The sequence below is a fragment of the Centruroides vittatus genome, unplaced genomic scaffold (assembly GCF_030686945.1).
Source record: "Centruroides vittatus isolate TY-2023 unplaced genomic scaffold, ASM3068694v2 contig_18, whole genome shotgun sequence".
Lineage (NCBI taxonomy): Eukaryota > Metazoa > Arthropoda > Arachnida > Scorpiones > Buthidae > Centruroides > Centruroides vittatus.
Genome location: NW_027121101.1, coordinates 5,768,735 through 5,781,296, shown reverse-complemented (window position 1 = coordinate 5,781,296; position 12,562 = coordinate 5,768,735). Strand labels below are relative to the sequence as shown.

General features: G+C 32.2%; 2 protein-coding genes across 4 annotated transcripts in view; one reads left to right on the top strand and one right to left on the bottom strand.

Moving 5' to 3' along the window:
* The window catches only part of Ino80 (chromatin-remodeling ATPase INO80), a 116,205-nt gene extending 107,105 nt beyond the window's left edge, over positions 1-9,100 (bottom strand). Inside the window, exon 1 of the mRNA XM_067263841.1 lies at positions 8,913-9,100. The gene's annotated coding sequence lies outside the window, so the exon portion shown is untranslated. The remainder of the gene's footprint in view (positions 1-8,912) is intronic.
* A 260-nt stretch (positions 9,101-9,360) lies between these two features.
* Positions 9,361-12,562, top strand: part of LOC136969627 (serine/arginine-rich splicing factor 6-like) — a 32,383-nt gene continuing 29,181 nt past the window's right edge. For 2 of the 3 annotated variants that reach the window (XM_067263882.1, XM_067263884.1), the window contains exon 1: positions 9,362-9,515. The gene's annotated coding sequence lies outside the window, so the exon portion shown is untranslated. Of the gene's footprint in view, positions 9,516-12,562 lie in introns of all 3 variants that reach the window. The other variant, XM_067263883.1, reaches the window with a different exon arrangement.

The window sequence follows — 12,562 nt, the reverse complement described above, 5'->3', positions numbered from 1 at the left end:
TTCGATGTCCGGATCGGTGGCATAAGTTGAGAGTGCCATGGAATTTCTCTCATGTAGAATATCAGCATTGTGCTCACGTAATCTGATCCCCAAGAGATCTCTTGGTTGAGCCGATGTAAACAAGGTTTCTGTCAAACCTGTGATCTTAAGAGGAATGGAATAAACGCCCAAATCAACCTGAGGATGAGACACGGATCCCTGTCACATATAATCCGTACATGGCGACGTTATATAAGATGATTACCCGCAAGCGCTGTATTAAGATCGCATACAGAAGACGTCCCACGCATCTTGGACATACTCCGTAACAGGGAACGGATCTCCGACCCAACAGACTTCCGGGCGTTTATTCCATTCCTCTTAAAGATCACAGGTTTGACAGAAACCTTGTTTACATCGGCTCAACCAAGAGATCCTTGGGGATCAGATTACGTGAGCACAATGCTGATATTCTACATGAGAGAAATTCCATGGCACTCTCAACTTATGCCACCGATCCGGACATCGAAGCGGCCCTCAACCAAGCCAGGCTTATCATAGCTTCGCCTCACCCTGAACATCTGAGGTGGTTGGAGGCTATCTCCATTTACAAACACAGCCGCACCACCCCCTGCATTAACTATAAAGAGGAACTCAATTTGTCCACCGCCTGGCAGACCCTCATAGACACGGACCTTTAATCGCCATCTACTCGCACTGTATGCGCATATCTGACCAGCTGCATTGTGAAGCATTCGATTTCGGTTTAAAAATAACTCGTTCCATTATTCGATCTGCGTTCCTCGTTTTTTACCGTCTGAAGAAGAACTACCAAGTTCGAAAACGTTAGCGAAAATTTTTCGTTTTGCGTCTAACACCAGTAAAAGGTTCCCGAAAGTGTTGTTTACATCCCCGGTGTTCCTTGATGTATGTAGATATTTATATACTAGTAGAGAGTAGGGTATGTCCACAAAATAGAATAGCCCACAGGACGTTTTTGTGAATAGTCAAGGTCATTACCTGAATGCCCGAATCAGTGTGAATGTTTGCAACAATCGCAAGACAGTGTTGTCAGATGCAAGAAAATAAAATTTGTTCATTCAAAAAATTACGAATAGGACATAATTCCGTATACGTTATACGGTATTATTATCCAGATGATGATCGCTGATATAAACTAAATTTATAGGCCGTTGATAGTTTGAGGGTCATGAGGGCTTATAGGACAGATATATGCTAAAACTATAAAACTTTGACGAAAATAAATATCTCATCTAATCTGTAGAAATATATGGTAATCGTGCGCCTTTTCTTTGTCTTCACTTTTGTTCCCACATGTAGGACAGCAAATAACAGTCATGTGTTGTAGCACCATCTGTTATCAGATTTTATTTACAAATTTTAACTATTCACTAAAATTTTTGCTAATTGTTAAAAATGTTTACAAACTATTAAAAATGTACCATCATTGGCAATACACATATGTACAAAGTTTCAACTAGATCAGAAATTGGGAAGTAAATGAATTGCAACTTTTTACTTAGACAGACGAACAGACAGAATAAGTTAATAAAAAGCTTTAAAAATTGCATTTACTAATCACACACTGTCAACTTCAGCATCTTAAACATGACCGCCATATCTGCCACAAGTGTATTGCTTTCATGTTTCACAATAAGTTTATTTTTAATTTCAATTGTTGATACTACAACCTTCCTTTTAGACTTTGTTGCTTCCCACCCTTTTTGAATTTCACAGCTAATAAGTAAAAGTTATATTGAGTTGAACAGAAAATTTTTGCCTATTTTTAACAGCTGACATTACTTAACATAGATGTGTAATTTAATTGTAAGTCATGAAATTTAACACATTATTTCTAATGAGAGATTGTATTCTTTGTTTATAAGCTTATTTTGAACTTTTTACTTTGTATTTTGTTTAAATAAAATTGAGTCAAAATGTCTTCAGTTAAAAAGCATATGACAGAGATGCAAAATACTGTTCCATGAACAGGGCATTACCTTTAGACTGGGAATAAAATATTTTATTTAGATAGTCTATTTTTATTATGCAAACATTGTTCTCACTTAATTAAGTTAACATGAAATTAATAGTGTATGTAACACACATATTTTTCACTTTGTCACATTTTGAATTGTCATTTTCCATAAAGAAACATTTAAATACAGTAGAGCGTTGATAAGTGGAACCAATTGGGGACTGGGGTCCTTCCAGTTAATGATTTGTTCCAGTTTCCGACTTTGTACGAAAAAATACATTAACCTGTCCGATGTTCAAATTTTTCTCCGTTGCGTATCGCTTCCTGTTGAATTTTTCTCCGTTGCGTGTCGCTTCATGTTGAATTTTCGTCGATTTTAAGCCTAACGAAAATTTTTATAATAATCATCGAGGCTATCGTATCGTTAAAAATTATTTCTGCATTTTGTACAAACAAAATAAATATATTAAAGAATATAAAAAACATGAAAATTATACTTTAGAAGTAAATTTAGTATCAAAAACATTCGATTCAGCACGACACAGTCCGACTGAAAATCGTTCCACTTTCCGGCCATTCCACTTACCGACGCTCTACTGTAATAGATATCTAGCAAACAATCACTTTCTTTAAAGTCAAAACTTAATTAAATCTAAAATTGAAATCCAAATAGCATTGTTTCAAAGTCTGAAACATTAACACATTTGATGAAATGCAGATCTGCATAATATTTTCAGGACCAAAAAATTATTCACATCAGCACACAAAAACAAAAAGTTTTATGAATGAATTAATAATTATTACTGCAGTAGTTTGGAAGATTCAAATTAAAGTACCATATAAATAATTACGTTGGGCTATCCTGTAACTTTCCACACAACATTAAACTGAAAAATTAACTTAAAATGTTCTTTTAATTTAATCCCCCCTACCTCAGTGTGGACATCATTTATGGACAGCCACACACACATTTTTTTTTTTAAGTGTATAATACGGTCTGCCATTTTTAATTGAAAGGAAAATATGTTTATAAAATTTCTATTTAGCTATTTAACAAAGACAATTAAGAAAAAGTTTTTACATGCAGTTTATTAATTTGCAAATTTTCTGTGTGGTGAACAAGTTAATATTTGTTTTAATTTAAACTAACACAAACTTTCACCCATAAAATAGTGTTGAAATAAAAATAATTTTTTTTGGTTCTTTTTTACTGTTAAAATAAAACCACAGTTTCATAATTGAGACTGACTTGTCACTACTACAAGTGAATGAACTGATCAGAAATAAAGTAAACAATGTTCCAATTTCACTTTTAAAACACAAAATCTCCCCATATTTTGGTGAATGTTTCCAATTAATATCTACAGACAGCTGAGATGTTACTACATTTTATTGAAATGTTTTTGTGTAATACTGTAATATTTTTCTACCACAAATTTCTCCCAAACTTCATTTATGTGATTAGACAAATCCTGCACAGCTGATGAAATGTACAAATGACTGGGCTTAAATGGATAAATTGTTAATGTAAAAACCAGTAATAATTATTATATGTTATCAAGTGTGAATACTAATTACTTAACATATTTAAATTACAGGTATACCTTGGGTTACATCGTTTTGAGTTAAGTCATTCTCGATTATCAAATATATATGAAAAAATAAAAATCAAGTTTAAATCATTTTATTTGACTTTACATCTGTCCACCACAAATATTGAAGTTGTAATAACACTAGAAAAGCGTTAGAAGCACATAAAATCATGTTATTATACAATAAATAAGAATAAAAGTATATAAAATCATATTAAAATGTGTACATTTACAGTAAATGTTAATACTGTACATCATAAATCCTAGAGAATGAAATATGAAAACATCTGTGACTCTGTGTTGTCGTCTTATTTAGCGGTCTTTATTGGTAAATTTCACATAAATTAGTTTATTTTTTACTATCACAAAATAATTTTAATAACAGTGTTTGTTATTAACCTTACAAAATCATTTTATTTTATAATGTCTTTGAGCAAACCACATTAACAAATAGTCTGCAATGTACTGTAAACATTGCCAAATTGTAAACATGTACTGTACATTTGCAAGTATGTATGTACTGTACATGTATTCGTAAATTTAAATAAATTTTAGTTTTTAATATAGTACAGAAAAAAAGTAATTTGTTTGTAAGCTTAAAATAGATTCTTATTAACCATATATTATTAAAAATGTATTAATAAATAAATTAAAAAAATAATTTATTTATAATTAATAAAAAAATAAAAAATAATAATATTATTATTTTTTTATTTTATTTTTTTTGAAACAAAACAAAAATTAAAATAAGATTAAGTGAACATATTTGAGCAATTAGGGGAAAATATGCAAATTCAGCAGTGGCTGAATACTGTAATTCAGAAGGTTGCGAAATTGATTTGAATATCGTGAAAATAAGGAAAAAAAAAGGAAAATAATTATAAAAGACAATTATACAAACACATCAATATAATTAAACAAACAGATAGAATAAATAACAATACCAGAAGAGAGATACACCAATCATGGAGAGGAATCATTGACAGAAGAGAGGGGAGACGTATAAAAGGAAGGATTGGAACGGATTGGGGTGAGGTTTAAGTGAATGTGAACAATCAATGATAAATATGTATGGATTTATTTGGTTAATATTGATTTTGAATATGCTCGGAACTAGGAATGTGTTTAAAAACCCAGAATTTGTAAGAATTTTATTGTTTTATTGTCGGGAATTTTATGTTTATTTATGATTGTAACAGAATTTATTTTAATTGTAGAAAATGTCTTTTAAATGCCTGCTGACGAGGGACAAACAAAAATGTTAACAACCGAAACAATGTTAAAGTGTATGTGTTCAGGTGATTTATTTCTGATCTGTAAGACCTAATTGCTGCGTCCATAAATCCAGTATAATAAGTCCTGTTAATTGATAAAGTATTAGTAGACGAGATAAGTTCAAATTAAGTTAAGGATACAAAGGCATATAAATTAAATTACAGTATATACAACTCAATTCTTAAAACATGATGGAAAAGTGAGTCCCAACTTTCATAAAGGTGAAATCTATATTTAATCAATAAACATAAAATGTAATTGGGCTGCAATTTGAAAAAATTGTACACCTATAAATTCCCACTGTCATCCGCTTGTCTGTCCATCTTTCCTTAATCTCAAGAATAGAATTAGATAGATAAAAGACAAGACCCGATATGGAAACCCTAAGGCAGGAGTCCCCGATTAACTATATACAAACTTCCAGTTTGGAGCAGAAGTCACATTATTTCAATTCAAAACTTTTTCCCTGAAAGCAGTTAATAGATGACTGGCATGACTCTATTGTTAAAGGAAAAGTATGATGTACAGGGGCAAGACAGTACAGTACTAATTTTAGGTGGAAAGCATATGTTTTATATCAAAAATATGACTAAAAATTACAGCCCAGCATTATGACGAAGTCACAATAAATAATTGCAGGTTTCTTCTATTTTCAAAAATATCATATAGAAATTTAAATTTTACATTTCTATGTATAATTCTTACATTGTTTCTAATTTATTGTATGCATTTATTATTTTTACTGCCTTTATAAATTTTATACCTTGTATGATTGCAAGTGCTATTTTTTCAAATGATCTATAGTCTATGAACTATATTTCTGTTATCTGTGCAGTAAATCATTTTTGCACAGGTACAATTGTGTGGAAAATATCACAACTTCGTGGACAATTCTTTTGAAGACAATTATCTCGAAACATTTTTTTGAACTGAAATGTACCAAGAAATTCTTGAGGAATGTTTAAATTGTGTGTCCAAATGCATTTGTAGTTTTTCAATTAGCAAAACGCACTCTGCCATCCAATTACAGATTGTTTAAAACTCATATTCTTTTAAAGTATTGCAAATAAACACATTTCATGTTTCCATGGAACTTAACAACACAAATAATTGGATATAAGTATATTAAACACACAAAAGTAAAAATAAAAAATCCAGCAAGAAAATGTTAATAAACGATTCCAGCAAACATTTTATCCCTGATGACAACCATTTAACATTGAAAAAAACGTTTCCTAAAGTTATTTATTAGCATTTTTCTGTTGGATTTTTTTAATGTTCAATTTAAGTTTCAATGGAAATTTTTCATTCTTCAAATTCTCATAATCTTTTACATTAATTGGATTAAAAATCATTGTACATGTTATATTTATTAATTTAATAATATTAAATTTAAATCTTTCTGAAAATTGTGTAAACACAGTATAATGTTTAATTAAATATAAGGGATGTAATTTTTTGTGAGCAAAATAATCAAACTTCCAGATTTGGAGTATGGAAAAAAAAAGATTTTATTGTATTGAGTTTTGTTCAACCTAAAATATAGGTAAAGCAGCAAAAATTAATGCTTAATTGCTAAAAAGCAGTAACCACAGGCATTTGGTTCCCAGACATTTAAATTTTTTAAATAATGATGAAAAAATTCTTTATTGTAATCTATGCCACAAATTGTTTCCTGCTAAAAAAAAAAAAAAAAAACAGAAGTGTCTTAGCATGTTGAAATATCCTTACATCAGTGCAACAAAAAGTATCAAAATGAGCCAAAACAGCAATTAATCACAGGTAAGTTCTAGTTAAACAATTAAACACCAACGAAACCCAATAATATAAGTAACAACACACCCAACAACCGTAAGTGAACGAGTTAATTTTAGTAGCGCCATCTCTTGCGCAAACTAATAAGTTTGCGCAAGAGATGGCGCTACTAAAATTAACCCGTTCACTTACGGCTGTTGGGTGTGTTGTTAAGTTCTAGTTGCACTGAAACTAATTGTAGTAGAGTTCATGACATCAGTTGGGAGAAAACATTACTATCAACTTTGACACTAAATCTATAATTAGTTAATAACTTCATAATAGCATTTTATCATTTATGATCATTTGCACAGGGCTATAAACAAAACTTATAACTACTTTAGACCAGCAATGTATCTATAGGACGAGGGAAACTAGATTAACCCACTCATCCTCAAACATTTTGTATACTATATATAGAAATAAATTCAACAATGATTGACTACATAACATAGAAAATTATAAAATTTTATTGAAAATATATTATTATTTATAACTGACTTGATTGCATACCTCCTATACGAAACAAAACTCTAAAATGTGTTTTTTGAGGTAATATTTTACAAATCTCGTTTCGCCTATTGTCGGATGTTTATCCCTTCCCACTTAAAAAGTGCAATGTAATAGACATCTCCCTATTTTACCTTATACAGTAACCCTTGTAAATAGATTCTACCAAGCCCAATATTTTCTTTAATGTTAATGTCAATTTGTAACCAACAAGCAACCATGTAAGTTACATAAAAATTTTTTTTAATATTAGGCCTATATATATTATTATGTATCATCTAATCCTTGTATAACTTTTTGTAAAGTATTAGGACTGAAGAGGGGTCATTAAGACCTGAAATGCATTTCCTCCAATAAAATCAATATCAACAAATGCTCCTTGTGTAATGTGTTACTGAAGAAAAAAGCCTGTAGCTTTTAATTCTTTAAAATCAACAGTACAAAACCAGTAATGAAAAATTTATTTAATAAATATTAGTAAGATTTTTCTCACAGACAGAAGTAAAGTATGTATGCATTTCAACCTACTAACTTTAGTGTATTTTACTGGCTTTTTTAACATGAATAATGCATATTTTGGGTATTTTGACAGGCATATAGCAGTGCATATATCTGGCTTTTTATATGCATGTATTGAAATTTTGAACACTTATAAACCTGACTCTTAGTTATTGAAATCTGATATTTATTAAATGCTTTTAAATCTGTTCCTTGCTTCTATTTAATGAGCTTCCATTATTTACTATTTACTAATGATAAGATGTTAGCATGTATGTTACGTTAAAAAAGAATGTATTTAACTTAATTCACAAAATTATTTTTTTGATATAATGTAGATGTTTTTCTTTATGACAGGTTTTATACTGAATTTTTATTTCAAATTTCTAGAATTTTTGTTATATCACCAAGGTTTCTCAAAAGCATTATATATATATATTTTATTTTTTTCACAATCAGACTTTTATTAATAATTCATTCTGATATTTCCAAATCACATTCAAATTTTTCACTTACTTAAACTTTTAATTTTGCATTTGCCAAAAAACTTCAGAATTTTCTAAATGAAATTAAAAACATTAGAAATACATAACAATTAAACAATACATTCTAAAATATTAAAAAATCATAGATGTCTATTTATAGAAAAAGTTGCATGATGTTTAAAGTGCTTCACACAACTTTTTTTTTTTTTTTGCTATAAACAGAATAATGTAGCAAATTTCAAACAAAAAATAATGATACACACGCATTTCATAAATATGAAAAAGAGCTTAAGACAAAAAAGTTAATTAGATTACCATTCTCTTAATTTCTTAAAAAGAAAAACACACAATCTATTATTAAAATATAAATTATGTAATCTTTACAGCACTCAATTTATTATTATTGTTAATTATTCTCACAAAAGCAAACAAAATTGACCAAATTAATATGTAATAATGTCTCTAATATCAAAATAGCTTGTGGGCAAACCCTATTATTTATATAACCAGTAATGAGTTCCACACTAAAAATTTTATAATTTTGATCCTGCCTTTCATATTATTTTAATCAGTTTATAATATTAAATTTAATACGATGAAGTCGAATCAGCATTGAAAAACAGCTTTATCAATGCTGATTCGTTTCAATCAAACACAATTAAGCCTAAATCAGTAACTCCGAAGTATTAGGCCTAAAATCATCTCTATTCTTTTAAAGAGTTTTGTCAATTTGGATGTTAAACAAAGCAGCGATCGATGTATGTTCATAGTTTTTCTTACCTGGCAATATAAACTTCGTACGATTTTATGTTGCTTGCTGAAATACGAAACAGTTTTGTCGTCAAAATGGCGTTGCTTATGGACATCCTTAAACCAATTGGAACCAAACCTTCTCATCTCTTTCCCTACATTTCGAAACGAACGAACGATCGCCATATCCGATTCTAATCTCGTCCCCCAAACAGAAACATTAAAATACATTAAGAAATAACACGAATAAAATAATAATTTTATTATTAAAAGTCATACAATCATAAATACGACAATTTTAATTTTTCGGTTGAGTAATTAAGATAAGTTAATAACCGAATAACAACATAATCGAACCAAATTTATCAGTTTCGTAACTTTGTTATAAAGCATTTCATTGGAGAATGGGAGCAATTCCATCTTGACTAACCAATTATGTGAGGTTTCGTAAATGAAATTTAAAATCGGTTATATGCGATTAGAATATGGGTGAGAAGTTTCCGGTTCGAGATTAAAACCAGACAGTATTCGTGAATTTAGAAAATAGTCCCCGTTTCTGTATTTGGTGGGAACAGCGTAATAGATATTTTTCTGATATAGATTATTTTAAAAAAGTGAAAGTAATAAAAAGAGGTAATAGAAATTTTTACTTTTATGTTGATATATTTATTAGATTATTAATATAATATACTTTAATACTACTGTGTAACAGTTACTGTAAATGATTCTGCTTTGTTCGTCGTGTACAAGAAGCGTGGTAATGCCGTTGATATACGCCTAAAATTTCGTACGTAACGCAGGCATTTGACTCTGGATTTTTATCGTGTCTTTATGACGGGTTTGTTAATTGTCAACAATATGAAGATAATTCCTTAATTTATTTGAAGTTTTTTAAAAAAATTTAAATCTATAATAATCATGTTATAAGCAGTGGTGATATTCGAAATAGTTAACAAAGGGTTCGCTAGCAGAAAATTTTTCCCTGACAATCACCGACAAACGAAATGGAAGTTTTGGCTAGAAATAAATACAATACCTTTTCTTGCGATATATCTAATAATCAGTGGCGTATTTGGAATGTAAGGGGCCCTGGGTGAAGACCAGGTAACAATAGTATATTAGTGCTGTCGACCTTTTTTTTTTATTTTATTTTAGGCAGAGAAAATTTTCACCCCGAATGGCACTGCTGATAATAGACAGATGCCATCATCTCTCGAAATACAATATCCTTTTTATTTCGCCTTTCATAGCCCGACACGTGTTCCACAGCCATCTTGTATTATCTCGCGTGAGATTGTGGGATCTCTCTTATGACTGGATCTAGTTTCAAGAACTCTCTTGAATCAATCGCGATTAAACCTCGTTTTGGTCGAGATTGAAACGGTCGAGAGAGATCGCACCAAGGCACAGTCCCTGACCTTGCTCACAATCTAGATTGAAATGCTCTGTGCGAACGGGGTATAAGTCTCTAGTAGTATTACAGAGTATAATACGTATATTTTTTTTAAAAAAACAAAACCACTGAGAAATGTTGTGTGTTTTACAAGGTTCGGAAAACTGAAAATTTTAACAACGGGTTCGGCTGAACCTGTGCGAACCCGCTGAATATGACCACTGGTTATAAGTATAAAATGTATGCTTGCAAGCGTAAGAAACTAAAAAACAATTACCCGTGACTTACAAATATAGTTGAGTTTGCTCGAGAGAGCACCGGTGTTGTTGGGTTGTAGGAAACAAAAATCCCTTTCGCGTATATAAAAAAACTCTCGTTACAAATTCAGAAACCAGTGAGGAAAATTAATGTGTGAAATAATATCAAACCATTAGGTAGAAAATTAAACCCTTATTGTTTAATTTGAAGTGTATTAACAAAGTAATAAAAGCATTGAAGTATATTATCGCAACTACTAAATGTACAGGATTCCCGTATTATGTATTTTATCTTAATTTTGCTTTAAGATAACTCACTAGTAGATGTGTCCTAAACTAGAAATATTTGCAGATGATGCATGCAAAAAGAGCTATAAAGAGAAAATCATAGGACTAATTACTTAAGCTTGTTGCGTGACTACACAAACTTCACTTTCCTCGGTCATGTGACCTCTATGATGTGTTTCTGGTATCACGTGAAACAGTGAGTGATGTCTCGTTCCTAACACGTGATTACCATTTGTTACTCTGAACAACCCACAGTCCACAACCTAACATACTAAAATGTATACAGAGTTAAGATTTGATGATGACTATTTTTGAGATTAACTCCGTAAGGAACAGAACAAATAAAATAATTGAATTATAAATTGCACTGTAAGGGGGTGGTGTCCGTTCCTCCTCGTGGTGCCCCTGTAGACTTTGCACTAGCAGAGTGAGCTGAGCAAGGGCCGGCTGAAGTTGTATTAAATAATTTGTCGTTAACCCCACATGGATCTAAATTTGAATCAACAGGATATAGGTAATGCTAGGGTGTACATTGTAGTCAACGTAGCAGGATATGATTCGGCCCAGCCAAAAAACTTGCAAGGGTTCTGGATGCAGGGACGGTGTTCGGACGCAAACAAGCTAGTCCAGAAAACCTGAAAACAACAATGCGAAATACGAAAAGGTAAAAATATTGAACAGATTAGAGTGATGACGTTCAATGTTGGTACGATGTATGCAAGGCACAAGTTTGTTGCAGTGGCTTTGCGGAGGTGATGCATCGACATCTGCGTACTACAGGAAACCAGATGGAGCGGGCAAAAGGCCTGCGACATGGAACAAGAGTGGAGGGAACATGGCTACAAGCTGATCTACTTTGGCAGCCCTCGCACCTTCAATGGCGTAGGCATTGCCATCTCAGAATGAATTCGTAATGCTGTTCAATCGGTCCACTGATACGATGACCATCTTATGAAGATTGTCATCATGACATTGCACTGGACTATCCATGCCTTTACCGCTTATGTGCCGCAAACTGGGCAACCAGAGTCCGAGAAGGATGCGTTCTGGCAGCTGCTTGACAACCAGATGCAAGACGTGCCAGCTACGGATTACATCATTATCAATGGCGACTTCAATAGCCACGTTGGTGAGACTGCTGATGGAAGTCGTCATGGTGGCAGGGGCTTTGGTCGACGCAGTGACAATGGTGAACACCTACTTGACTTTGCTGATTCCCATGATCTTGTCCTCACCAACACCTAGTTCAAGAAACGACTGTTGCAATGGTCTACTTTCTACAGTGGAGACACAAAGTTGCAGATCGACTATGTCTTAGTTCGATGACATGACCTACACTCTGTTGTCGACACGAAGGTCATGCCATACGAGACGATGGAAGCGCAACACCAACCTGTCATTGCAACTCTTCACATCAATCTGCCAAAACTGCCTGACGAAGATCGAACTGGCCCACTGCACATCAAGTGGTGGAGACTAGGTGGCAGAGACCATCGCACGTATTCATCTCCCAGCCATGACAACTGTTGAGGAGAAATGGCGGAGGGCAAGGCGGTCTATCCAAGGGGCTGCCCAATTGATACTCGACCATACCATTCCAGGCCAGTGCTTTGTGAAGCATGAAAATTGACTCTGGACAGATGATGTCAAATCAAAAGTCCGTGCAAAGAAAAGGCCTCTACCACGCCTCCCTTGAAAACAAGACTCCTCAGAACTGGCAGATATACCGAAACACCAGCCGC